Raw genomic sequence first — 10194 nt, forward strand, 5'->3', positions numbered from 1 at the left:
ATTCTCACATGAGGCATGTCACCTGCAGAGCTGAGAGGGATTTGGCTTGAGGACACCTGCCCCCTAATGGGGGGTCAAACCCAGTCCCAGCCTCAGAGTCCCTTGGAGGACTCTGATGGCCAAGCCCCTGAGAGATCAACACTCAGAGGGGTGGGGCAGGGGGCTGAGTGGTCATATGGTCTATGCTCTTCATTTATATTTGTTTCTGTTGAAGCCCATGGGCAGCAGTGGGGTGGTCAGTGTGGAAAGGAGCCCAGCTCATCACTCCAGAAATGAGAACACCAAGGCCAGCTCAAGCGAGGTGACACAGGGTGACCGAGGAAATGGAGACACATAGGAACAGAGAAAAGTGTCACACCCCCAAGCCCACCAGGCCTCTCGGCCACCAAAACAGCTCCCGGATAAGAGAGCAGGGACGGGTGGGGTCTGGGAAGCCCCCAGGTACACCAGGGCTCTGAAGCTAGCAAGGTCAGCAAATGCCCCCACAGAACAATGTCGAGGTGTCCTGGGGGTCAGGGAATGGAGGGGGGGGAACTGGGGTGACATTCAGGGTCCATTTAGGCACACAGATCTCTTTCTCCACCTTATCTCTGACCCCTCCTTCCCAACCGCACACACACACACACACACACACACACACATACACACACACACACTCACAGGTGGTGCCTATCAGCTGCACCCATGCAATGAAGGCAGGTAAGCCTGACTTTGGTCACGAGATGGGGAGAGAAGTCCCCGTGCAATGTAGGACGACATACACAATCTAGGGAATGCTAAGTGCATGTAAAGAATGTATGTTCTGGAGACTTATAGAATCATGTATCTCTAATCCATGCATCTTGAATCTAAAGACACCAGCTGCAGAGGCAATGACAGCATCAGACAGTGACCCCAGAAGGTGGTAAGATTGCAATGGCAGCAGAAGGCCCATTTGAGGTGTTTCTACAACCTACAATTAGCGGCCAGGGGATGAACTGGAAGCCAGAGGAAGAGATACAACTCCTCCCACTTTTGAGTTTCTTCTAAGCCTCTCATCTCCCCTCCCCACGAAAGAGCTATTTCCCTCTGTCACTGTCTCTAAGCCCTACCTCTCCAAAAGAATTAAGATCAGATCTCCTCAGGAGCCAAGCAAGGAAACCTTGAGGGGGGAGGGGGGTCTTGGGAGACGAGACGTTCCTGTCTCAGGAAGGAAAGGCCTGGCCTGGATTAGGCAGCGAGCAAAGACGTGAGGAGGGTGGTGTGTGGAGAGCACAGTTGGCCTTTGGGGACTAGACTGAGTTAATTAATTGAAACTTTAAATTGCCCCCATCTAGGAAGTTCTCCACAACAGACTTTCTCCTCCTTAGACATCTGCTCTCCACGCAGGATCATAGCCGGAAGCTTGTGTCTCCTTCCCAGTCAGCTGCGCTGCTTTTCTGCCTCTCTCCTGCCCTGAGGCCTGGGGACACAGCCTGGTCACTGTCTGCACTGCCCAGCCCCTCGAGTCACCTTGGAAGGGAGGTCGCTGAGCCCAGCCCAAGGCAGCATCTGCTGCCCCCATCTCTTCAGACCCAGGATAGTCTCTTCCTAGGGGTGATCCTGACCACCCCTCCAGGCACAGCTTGGGATCCTTTTGCTAATGAAATGAATAGAAATGACAATCTGGAGAAAATGGGTGAGAAGAGAGAAAAGAGAGTAGAAAAGGAGGCAGGCCAGTAAAAAGTAGAGAAATATAAGGGCCATGTCCACTTCCAGCTCAGAAGGGCAGATTCCAGTCTCAGGGGCAGAGACAGATTGGGGGAGGGGGCTGTCTCCATCCATATACACCTGAGTGAGTGTCCCCGTGAAAAGAGTGTCTACAGCAGCAGGTCACTGAGGAGCTTTCTGCTCGTTCCTGCCAATACCTGAACCCTCCCACCCCAAAGGACACAGCCCGAGGCTGAGAGGCCAGCCCACTCCCTCCCTGAAACACATGGGGTGAGGCGGTCCCTAGTTCCGAGGAGCTGGCCCGGGCAAGGGTCCAGCTCTCTCTCCTTGGCTACAAACCAACTCACAGCTGTCTCTTTCTTTATAACGGCCATCAACAAAGTTAATTGCCATCCCACGGTCAAAGAGGAAAATGGTACCATTGGCTTGTCCCAGTGGCCAGTCAGAAACACAGGGCTAAGATTCAATCACTGGACACTCACTAACATGGACCTGGCGGCCAGCTCCCTCTCCCATTAAGAAGGTCCTACCTTTATCTTCAGACCCTGTCCACTGGCATTGGAAACGTCTCACCAGTGCTCCTCACGAGTTAGGCATGCGAAGAGGTCACCCTTGGACCCCCCGTTGGCCTTCCTACAATAACCTTTTCATCTCTGATTAAATTCCTTTCCATTCTTGTTTGTTTGCGGTTTTTTGCTTTTGTTTTGGGGGAGTCATACACAGTGATTTTCAGTGGGTATTCCTGATCCTGCACTCAGGAATTACTTCTAGTAGTGCTTGGGATGTCAGGGATCAAACTAGATCGACTGTGTGCAAGGTAAATGCCCCTGTCTGCTGTACTGTTACTCCAGCCCCTAAACTCCTTTCCATTCTTAAAGATGCAATTAACTGTCAACCCAGTCATGAAGTGCCTCTATTCTCCCCAACTTCTCTCCTTTATAGACCTGCAGTATCTGACAGACTTCTGAAGCACATCTTCCCTCCCCCTGCCCCCCACTGAACTGTGTGCTACAGCAAGGTATAGACCAAAGTCAATTATCTATCATCACAACGGTTGGCCAACATTGGTCCTTAACAAATGTACACTGAAACAAGGTATAATGTCAAAGATAACAAAATAAAGGGAAGGAAGGAAGGAAGGGAGAAAGGGAGGGAGGGAGGGAGGGAGGGAGGGAGGGAGGGAGGGAGGGAGGATGGGAGACAGACAGACATCATCATTGAGGAACAGCAGACAGAGCTGAGGAACAAGGAAAGGCGTGGGTGTCTAAGAACGACAGGAGGAGGTGGGTGAATTCAAGCACATAGGTTTCTTTGGTTTCTTTCTAATCATGCTTTTTTATTAATATTATATTTAAGAAGAAAGCAGAAATGCTAGAATTCTCAAAAGCAGAGAACACCTCTATGGTACAGTTGATGTTGACCCTGACACAGGAAGAGGCTCGGGGCAGGAATGGACAACCAAGAAGCAACTTGGTCCAGCAACTCTAGCATCAGGGACAGCTGTCAGGGGGCAGCTCGAGCTACGCCCCAGACTTCAGACCCCACCCTGGACACTACTTAACATAGTTCCCTATAGATTTCAATTCCAGTGAAGCTTAGGGAGATGGATGAAGTCATCTGAAATGTGCTGACCAGTGCCCTGGCTCCCTCAAACTCCCGTGTCAGGCACCAATCAACTATCCAGACATAAGGGGTGTCACTTGGGTCCTTGGAGCTCAGCATCCTTGATGAAATGAGGTCTGGGGAACACTTTCTCAGGGGTCACAGGGCTCTGATCCCATCATAACCATCTCCATCTCCACCAAAAGAACGAAGAGCAACACTAGATACCCCTCGCCATTCATTCATTTCAAGATCTTTGGAGTATCTATTGTTCCAGACCACTGTGGTCAACACAAAGATTCTTGCATGAATAAAATACCCCACCCTGACCTCAAGTTGCTCAAGAACTTTGCAGGGAAACTGGGTGAAAAAAGAAAGTCAGGATCCAGGGTAGGAATGCGAAGAGCTGCCAGGGAAGCACAGAAGGTGGGGCGATGTCTTGGCTTGTGGGGAGGTAGGCAGAGAGGTCCAGGGGAGAGCAACACTGGGTTCCTTCTGCACCGACCTCAGCACAAAAAAAAGACAAAACTAGAATGGCCAGGGCCAGGGGGATGACTCAGGGGACTGGAGCTCGGGTTTTAAGGCAGGAACCCCTGGTTCTGAAATCTTGCATGGTTCCCCCAAGCACTGCTGGGTGTGACCAGAAGAAGAGATGTTACAAGAGCGCCCCTCAACCAACCTGGGGCTCCTGAGAACACAGGCCTCTCTGGGTTCACAAGACCCCAAGAGCGGTTCTTTGAATGGGAGCCATGAACAACCCACTGGTGCATCTCAGATCCCAACTTGCTCTAGGTTAGACCCATCCTCACCGCCTCCCCACCACCACCAGCCTGACTCCATTCTGGAATTCTCTTGCCTCCTTCTGAAAGCTGATATCTCTCTCACCACACATCCACTCTCCCTGGGGACTGTTTGAGGTTGCGAAGAGGGGATGCACTTTAATAGATGGGAGCAATTCATTACACTAGAAACTCCTCTACTCTGCATGTATTGACTGAGAGAGACAATGCCAAGATCCGATTGAATGTATCCCAGCAGAGACCAAAACTGTGGGTTCCTGAGAGGAAGAAATTTCTAGAATTCTTCAGGCGTGTGGAGACTGGCAGTGGGGAAAGTCATTGTGCCAGCTTACCCACTCCTGACCCCGAGAAGTTCCACGAGAGATGTCATTTTGCCAGCCTCAAGGCCAGTGTTCAGGAGAGACAGCCAACCTTCGGGACGATGGTTCTCGACCTTTAGAACAGACAGTTCCACGCAGACTTCCTTCCCTTTGGTACCTATCAACTGGATTTTTATTCTAGTTTCTTCATATCCAGCCTGCCTTTCCCCTGCCTCCTCCCCATTTTCGAGGTCCAGACAGACACATTAGATGCTCACTCTAAACTTGATCATGGAATTGGGTGGGCCGTTCTCATTTCATAATCTTGGGGAGGGCAAGGGGTACCCTGCACGCTGGAGGAGAGGGAGAATGTGTTCAAGGATGACGGGGCACAGGGCAGAGCTGTCTCACCTATTGAATCCCCCCAACCAACCCATTCCAGTTCCCATGTCCGCCTTTTAGATGCTCTGCCCGTGCCCACCAACAATGGCTGGGAGAGGGTGCATGCAGCCAAGGCAGATGTGGAGGTGTGAGCCATCTCCCTGGAGACCTTCCCCCCCCCCCCCCAAGCAGGTGCCTGCCGTTCGCCCTGTTACCAGAGGAAGGCGCTCTTCTCACTCTGCAGGAAGCAAGGGTGGGACTGGAGGAATTTCTGTCTTCCTCCTCCTCTTTTGGATGTGGCCTCCTTCCTGGTTCTCTCTCTCTCTCTCTCTCTCTCTCTCTCTCTCTCTCTCTCTCTCTCTCTCTCTCTTTCCTCGCACCCCCGCCTTAAATGGCACAAATACTGGGGTAATGGGAGACTCAGACACAGGATGGAATCAGCAGAGCAGAGAAGAGCCAAGCCAGGCCGTCCTTTACCACAGATCCCAACAGAGCAGAGAAGAGACCCCTGATGTTCTGCTTCCCCTAACATCACCCGGCGCAGCCTCTCCAACCAGCTTTTGTAGGGACCCCTTCCTTCCCCCTCTTGGCTGCCTCCTCTCTCCTTGGAAGGAAACCCATTGTGCCCCACTTCCTGCCCAGGGAGCCCCCAATGGGACAGAGCAAGCAGGATTGGGGAGACCCAAGAGAACCCGGTGGGTCTTGGTGCTAAGAGAAAGCACTGGTCCCAAGGAGCCAGGCCCAGCGGTCAGTTCACAAGGCCAGGGAGCCCCAGTGCCCTCCCTGGGGGCCCCACAGTGGCTCTGGGTGTGGGAGAGGTGCAGCCTGTAGATGGTGGCTGCTCCTTGAAGTCGCTGCCCCTGGGAACTCTCTTCATTCCTGGAAACACTCCCACCCCCACCACCCGCCTCACCTCCAGTTTAGCACCCCTGCTCTGTGGCCTGGACTCAGCCCCAGGAAGAGGGCCCGGAGCTGGCCTTCCTTCATCCCCTGGGCACTGCAGAAGGAGCCCTGTCCCCAGGACTCCCCTCTATCCCCATCCCCAGACCGCATCCTGGGACCCCATCTGGCCTTGTGTGTCTGTTCCGATGACCTGGTACCCACTCATAGAGCGCACCTTTCCACACCCTGACCCCGGTTCTATTTCGAAGCCCAATGAAGACTTCGCCCACCCTCCCACTTGAAGGAGGAGAGGAGATGAACACCAGCCCAGGCGTCTCTTAGGTGAACCCACACCAGACAACTTCAGCTATTTGGAGAGCTGGGGAGCAGGGGGCTCAGAGCGGGGGTGAGGGTCCCCCCGCGCCCCTTGCCATGCTTACAGTTGAGCAAGAAGCCCTAATGGCTTGGGGAGGGTGGAAACTTGGGGGAGGGGATGGAGGACGTGGTTGTGGCCATCCAATCCGCCTGACCCTTGAAGAACCAACTCCTTTCTGCTGGATGAATTCTGCTCTTGCCCACCCAACCCCACCAGCACTTTGGGCGGTTTCAAAGTATTGTCATAAGAAAGGTCAGGAATCATTTTTAACAAGGTTGCAAGAGAGTACTTTCCACCAGACGATGGGTGCTATAATGACTCTGCTTCCATATTCTGGAGATCTTCCCGAGCTAACTGCAGCCCCAGGCCCACTTTGCAGTTGGTGGAACGTGCAGTGGGAGAAGCCGCGGCCCCCGCCAACATGGCCCTGGTGTCCCCCGGCCCTTTGCCTGCCCCGAGACTCGGCAGGGATTGCTCCAGTGGCTAGCTGAGAAGTCATCAGCTCTGCCTTTTCCATTTCTCCTGCTCTTTCTCCCTCCGAGTACATGAAAATCCTGCTTCCCCACTCTCCACCGATTGTAAGAAAGAAGAAGGAAGGGTGGGGGGGGGGAAGAGGCGAATGAAAGTCCTCGTTCTATTTTGGGGGTCCGAGACGAAACCCTGCAAACGGCACATCTCTTTGTTTTACACAAAGACTCACGTGTCGAATTCTGCACCCTTTCCACGCACAGCATTTTAGAACTCTGCAAGATAGCCATTTTGCAAGAGTGTGGAAGTAACAGTTTGCTTGGAGGATGTGTGGGTATAAATAGATGTGTAGACAGAAGGAGAAATTTACAGCTTAAAAATAATAGCACACGGGGGGGGGGAGATAGAAAAAAATACAAATTAAAAGCCGAATATTGGCAGAAGCCCTCGTTTCCCGGCGAAAGCTGGGAGTCTGCTTAACCTGCAGAACCTTCCCCTGCCAGGTGAAGGGGAGCAGCCGGCGCCCACCAGCCCCGGCCCTGCAGTAGGCCTCCCGGGATCCCGGGCCCAGTGCTAGCCCAGCCAGCAAGTGGACCTCGGGCAGCCACCACACTGATCTCACGGATTATTTTTATTTTCTAAAGGGCATGGAAAGGATGCCTCGGAAGGCAGGGAGAGACGCTGAAGAAAGAAAGAAAGAAGCAGGAGAGTGGCCAAAGGGGGGGGGGGGGGGAGGCCAGCCTGGAGAAGGAAAAAAAATAAATAAAAACCAGAACCTTTAGCTCCCCGTGATTCAAATGCTATTTAACTCGAAAATCACACAGGTCTCCCAGCCGTGACTGCGAACGGGCACCCTTTCTACTGTGCCTACATGCAACCACCCCCTCTGTCTCCCCAAACCCCAAACCCCAAACCTGTTTGATGAAGAAGGAAAAGAAAGAACCTGGGAGATTCCCCTCTTTGTAAAAAGAAAAAGAAAAAAAAGCCCTGCTCCCCCCCCACACCCATCAGCAGTATTTTAATACCTTGCCACCCTTCCAATCCACCCCCACCCCTCCCAATCACACCACTTGAGGGACTGGGAGAGAGACAGGAACCAGGATCTCTACCTCCTGGAGAAGAAAACAAACGGAATTTGTCCTACCTTGGTCTGTAGAAGCCAAACCTCTAGCCGGCTGGATTAAGGGAGCGAGCATGTTGGGGTTGGCCAGTCTCCGCAGCTTGCCGGCATATCCACATAAGAAAGACGGAGGGTGGATGAAAGGAAGATCATTTAAAATCCAGTTTGGCTTGAATCGGGCTGGAATCTTGTGTCTTGAAGAGATGCAAATTCAAAGGGGGAAATACAGAGATACTGAATTCAAAGGTAATTCGGGGTCTGGAGAGGAGCTCACAATGCAGAATCCAGAGCATTCATGCCCGCGGCTCCTGAGGTTAGCAGCTGGGCTAGCTTGGTTGGTGGTTTTTGTTGGTTTTTTTTTTTTTTTCCTAATGATTCTTCAGGCAATTAAGGTTTTGGGTTTGGGAAGCTTCAGTGGAGAAGGCTCTGTATTGAGAAGCTGGGGGCCGGCTCTGTCCCTCCTTGAAGCATGGTCATTCCCAAAGCGTCCCCTTCCTAAGGAGGGGGGGGGAAAAGAGGCGGTCAGGCTGAATTGGAGTGCCCCCCAAAAGGGACGGAAAATGCTTTCCGAAAAAGCTCTCGATTCGATGTAAGAAAAGGGGGGGGGAGGAACCCCCGCGTTTCCCACAGAGTGCACACGAGAGGAATTGCAAACAGCTGGCACCGATCTATAAATAATTCAGAAAAGGTCTGGCTCTCCCATTCCTGGGACACGCGTGGATGAGAGGTGGGAAAGGCAACCTGAATGAGAGAGGGAGGGAGCGAGGGAGGGAGGGAGGGAACCAGGGAAGGAGGGGAGTGGGAGGGGAAGGGAGAAGCGGCACCCCCCAGCCACGCACAACGCACACTCACACACACACACACACACACTCACACTTACACGCGCGCGCGCGCGCGCGCACGGAAAGCGGGTCCCCACTTAACTCGCCCGCGAGCGCGACCCCCAGCCCCATCTGCATTGCTGCTGACTCGCCGGCCTCTCTCTGCCCATCGCCTCCGGCAGCAGCGCCTCCTCCCGCCCCGGGCTGGTGCTGAATGGGCTCTGATCGTGCACCGGCTGCACACTGGGCATTTCTTGGAAGGGGCGCGCGCACCCTCACACACGCCCCCGGCGCGCACGCGCCCCCGCGCGCACTCACACTCGCCCCCGCGCACACTCACCCCCGCACACACTCACGCCGCGCGCCTCGCCGCACCTGCACCGAGTCCAGTGGACGAAGGGTCGCGGCCCGTGGGGGGCACCCGATGCTCAGCCTCTCGGCTCCCAGCAGCAGACCCAAGGCAGCCCTGCCCCTTCCCCCGGCCCACCTCCCCGCACCAAAAAAGAAAAAAAAAATCCTTTATTAAAACAACAACAAAAACAGCCACGTCCAAATAAATGGGCAAGTGCCTGGTGCTGGGTGGGCGCAGGAGCTTTACCTAATACCAGGCTGGGGAAGGGTTCGACCGCTTCCACCCGGGCTTTGCCTGGCACGACCGAGCCCCCGCCGGGAGACCTGAGACTCCAAAGGCGAATCTTGACGTACCGGCTCGGAGCGCCTGGCGATTGCAGTCTCGGGAAAGAGGTGCTCAATGGCCCGGCATGGAGGGGTTTCCTCTCCTGCAAAGCAGGATTAATAATCCGTCTCTCGGGTGGGGAAGTTCACGACTCTTCTTTTGCAAAGCCCAGGAAAATGCATCCAGACGCTTAGGACTTCTGGATCGCGGGGAGCCAAAAATCTCACGCCGAGAGCGCCTTGCAGAAGTGCAAAGCCCCAGATTTCCTAGAGGTGAAGACGCCGGAGGAAGTGGATTTTGGAAGGGGGTGGGGAACCTTTCTTTCTTAAAAAAAAAAAAAAAAGAAAAAGAAGTGGGGGGGTGTGGAGAGGCAGAAGCCCAGATTCCAGTTGGTGATGCTCGGGGCCGGGGGAGGGGAAGCGGGCGGGGGCAGGCGATGCAAGACAACGGTTCGGCAGCGGGAGAGGAAGAGGAGGAGGGGGAGAGGAGGAAAACTGGGTATTAATCGCCAGCACGGGAGGGATGCAGGGTCGGGGGGCGTTGGGGAGCCGGGGATCACAGGTTGCCTGGACGTTCCCCGCCAGCGCACACATGCGCGCGCGCGCACACACACCTACCTCTCACACTCGGGCTCCAAAGGGAGGAGAAAACCCTCGAAGCCAGGGAAGATGCTTCTGCGCCCGCCGGTCCTCTTTCTCCACACCCCCCACCCCACCCCACCCCCAAGCCCCGTCCACGCCTCACGCCTATTGCTAGGATTCTGGCGGAGCCAGCTTCCCACGTCATGTGTTGGGGGGACTGTGGGGTAGGAAGGGGGAAAGAGGCTTAACCCGAGTCCGTGGCGCCTCCTGCCGGCCGCCGTGGGGAACAGCAGCGAGGAGGGGCTGCTTCGCTGCGGGGGTGGGTCCGAGAGCCTCTGGGCTAGTGGCCTCAACGGGCTGCTAGCTCAGCTGTGGGGAGGGTCTCCAAACGCAAAACCCTCCCTTGATTTTGCCTAAATCAGTTCCTGCTTCCTAGCTCCCCCCGCCCCTCACACCACACTCCACCCGCAGCGTGCTGTGCGCAGTTCAGAGCCCGGTT

At 54.5% G+C, this 10194-nt stretch overlaps 1 protein-coding gene across 6 annotated transcripts in view; it reads right to left on the reverse strand.

Moving 5' to 3' along the window:
• GRIN2B (glutamate ionotropic receptor NMDA type subunit 2B) overlaps positions 1 to 9841 on the reverse strand; it is a 456390-nt gene extending 446549 nt beyond the window's left edge. For 2 of the 6 annotated variants that reach the window (XM_056115816.1, XM_056115847.1), the window contains exons 1-2: positions 9732 to 9841; positions 7642 to 8112 (exon numbers count right to left, since the gene is read on the reverse strand). The gene's annotated coding sequence lies outside the window, so the exon portion shown is untranslated. Of the gene's footprint in view, positions 1 to 7641; positions 8113 to 8536; positions 8787 to 8813; positions 8904 to 9036; positions 9381 to 9731 lie in introns of those variants that run through there. The other 4 variants (XM_056115817.1, XM_056115829.1, XM_056115838.1 and 1 more) reach the window with 4 other exon arrangements.
• Positions 9842 to 10194: the final 353 nt, after the last annotated feature.

Source organism: Sorex fumeus, unplaced genomic scaffold (assembly GCF_029834395.1).
Source record: "Sorex fumeus unplaced genomic scaffold, SorFum_2.1 ptg000003l, whole genome shotgun sequence".
NCBI classification, from domain to species: Eukaryota; Metazoa; Chordata; class Mammalia; order Eulipotyphla; family Soricidae; genus Sorex; species Sorex fumeus.